We start from the raw sequence: 2,500 nt of genomic DNA, 5'->3' as shown, positions 1-2,500 counted from the left end.
CTCCATGACCAGGGCCTTCCTTTGGGTGTCTGACTGTGTTCCTCTCTTCTCCACTCCAGGAATGCTGGTGACGACTGTTGGGAACACCTGCCTCTTCCAAGATGGGTGGGTGACATTTGCTGGGATAGGCTTTGCTTCGTGTTCCATCATGACTGGGGTTTGTCTTTCAAGGCGTCTTGACTGGTGGATGAAGCTGCCTCTTTTCAGCCGGCTCTTGGTGGATCTGCTCATTCTGATGTTCATTGGATGGCATTCAAGGCGTTTGAATTTTGCTGCCTGGATGAGGATCTTTGTGTCCCTTCTGTCCTCCAATGACTGTAGCCCAGTGGTCTCCTCCATCTTCAGGATTGGGGTGGATCTCATGGCGCCAGTTATGACACACTGAGCTTGGTTCTGTATCTTATCTTGTGAGATGGTCGAGGTTAGACTTTGCAGCTGATGCCCATGCTGATGTCCCGTACTCAACTACAGGTCAGACTCTCCCTGTATAGTCTCTTCAGGATACGTTCATCAGCCCCCCAATCCGTCCCTGCAAGTTTCCTCATGATCGCCAGTCTCAGCTTGGCCCTGCTACAGCATCTGGTGATCTGCTGTTTCCAAGTGAGCCTTCAGTCAAAGGCCACTCCCAGGTAGGTAGATGTGGGTTCCTCTGCAAGCCTTTGGTTGTTCAGTGTCAGTTTCGCCTCTTGCTTCTTGCTGGATAGGCTGAAGACTGTGTAGATTGTTTTGCTTGAGTTGACAGAGACAAGCCATTCCTTGGTCCAGTTGCTGATCTTGTTGAGTGCAGTCTGGAGGCGTACCTGTGCTGTAGTGGTGTACTCTTCAGAGCACCAGAGTACCAGGTCATCTGCGTAGATCGCTCCTCTGACTCCTCTTGGCAGTTCTCTGACGATGTCATCTATGAAGCTGAGGAACAACGTTGGCGAAAGGACTCCTCCTTGTGGTACTCCCTGTCTCAGCACCTTCTTCTTGCTCTTCTGGCCCTGAATCTTGACTCGGGCTTGGCGGTCGTGTAGGCACTGGCTGATCCAGGTGTACATCCTCCCAGACACACCACATCGCCGTAGTTTGAGCCTGAGTCCGTCCTTCCAGACTTTGTCGAACGCCTTCTCCATGTCAATCCAGACAGCAAGCGTGTTCTTCTTTTCTTGGAATGCGTCCTCAATGCTTTGAGTGATGAATGTGATCTGGTATTCTGTTGATCTGTGTTGGCGGAAGCCTGCCTGTTCAGGGCTCAGCATCTGATGCTCCGCAAGGTGCCAGACAAGCCTAGTGTTGACAAGTCTCTCCATCAGCTTTCCTAAGCAGCATGTAAGGCTGATGGGTCTGTAGCTGTCAGCCTTCGACTTGTCCTTTCCCTTTTTGTGAATGGGGATCATGCCTGCTTCCCTCCAACACTGTGGGACTGATCCTATCTTCCAGCTGGAGTTGAAGATTGTTAAAAGGACTGCCATGCTCTTCATCCCAAGATGCAGAATCATTTCATTTGTGATTCCATCTGGTCCAGGTGACTTCTTCAGGTTGAGGCTCTGCAACGCTTCCTCCAGCTCTTTCTCTGTGAAAGCTGAGGTCATGACTTCCTCTTGGAGCTCTTTCTCATGAAGTTCACCTTGGGCCCTGTGCACTGCAGCTCTATGTTCAGGAGGGACTTCCAGATTGCTGATGTTTTCATAGACGTCTATGAAGTGGTCTGCTGCTTTCTTTCCAGAGAGGTAATTTCCATTCTCTTGTATTGTTATTGTGGTGTGACTTGTACCCATGCCTCAAATCATCACTACTTTCCCTGTTCCTCTCTCCTCAATTTTTTTTTTTTTTAAGATATGAATAAAAGAGAATAACTAGTCAACCAGTAGAATTACAACAAAGAGCCAAGTGGGCTCCAAATTAAACTCTGAACTATTTCAAACACATGCTGATTGTGTATGTGTGTGTGTGTGTGTGTGTGTGTGTGTGTTGGTTGTGTGTGTGTGTGTGTGTGTGTGTGTGTGTGTGTGTGTTGGTTGTGTGTGTGTGTGTGTTGGTTGTGTGTGCGCACATGTGTGTGTGTGTGTGTGTGTGTGTGCGTACTCGTGTGTGTGTGTGTTTGTGTGTGCCATGTGTGTGTGTGTGTGTGTGTGTGTGTGTGTGTGTGTGTGTGTGTGTGTGTGTTGAAATATGAAAATTGATTCTCTGACTCGATGTGTACAATGACCAGCCTGTGTGACGACATCCAACAATCCTCCCTCTTCCTCCTCTTCTTCCTTGTTACTGGTGACAAACTGTAACAGCTCTACCTCATTTCACACCTCACAGCAAGCATCACCAGTAGCCAGTCCCATCACAGGTGACAAACTGTAACAGCTCTACCTCATTTCACACCTCACAGCAAGCACCACCAGCAGCCAGTCCCATCACAGGTGACAAACTGTAACAGCTCTACCTCATTTCACACCTCACAGCAAACATCACCAGTAGCCAGTCCCATCACAGGTGACAAACTGTAACAGCTCTACCTCATTTC

The sequence above is a fragment of the Babylonia areolata genome, chromosome 4 (genome assembly GCF_041734735.1).
Source record: "Babylonia areolata isolate BAREFJ2019XMU chromosome 4, ASM4173473v1, whole genome shotgun sequence".
NCBI classification, from domain to species: domain Eukaryota; kingdom Metazoa; phylum Mollusca; class Gastropoda; order Neogastropoda; family Buccinidae; genus Babylonia; species Babylonia areolata.
The sequence above is the reverse complement of the archived record's forward strand: the minus strand, read 5'-3'. Positions refer to the sequence as shown.